The sequence below is a fragment of the Odocoileus virginianus genome, chromosome 33 (assembly GCF_023699985.2).
Source record: "Odocoileus virginianus isolate 20LAN1187 ecotype Illinois chromosome 33, Ovbor_1.2, whole genome shotgun sequence".
Lineage (NCBI taxonomy): Eukaryota > Metazoa > Chordata > Mammalia > Artiodactyla > Cervidae > Odocoileus > Odocoileus virginianus.
In genome coordinates this window covers 24,877,748-24,877,983 of record NC_069706.1, presented here as the reverse complement: position 1 = coordinate 24,877,983, position 236 = coordinate 24,877,748, and positions in this window count along the sequence as shown.

The following is a 236-nucleotide window of genomic DNA, read 5'->3' as shown; positions in this document are numbered from 1 at the left end:
GAGTAATAACACCAAATGCTGGTGAATAGATGGAGAAACTGAGTTTCTCAAGTACTCCTGATGGGAATGTAAAATGGTATAGCAGCTTTGTGGAAGGGTATGACAGTTTTTTTAGAGACTAAACATGACCTTACTTAAACACACCAAGCTTTTCTCCACCCCAGGTCTTGGCTCAGAAGTCACCTCCTGGGACCTCCCTGGGGGTGCAGTGGATAAGAGTCCGCCTGTCAATGCAG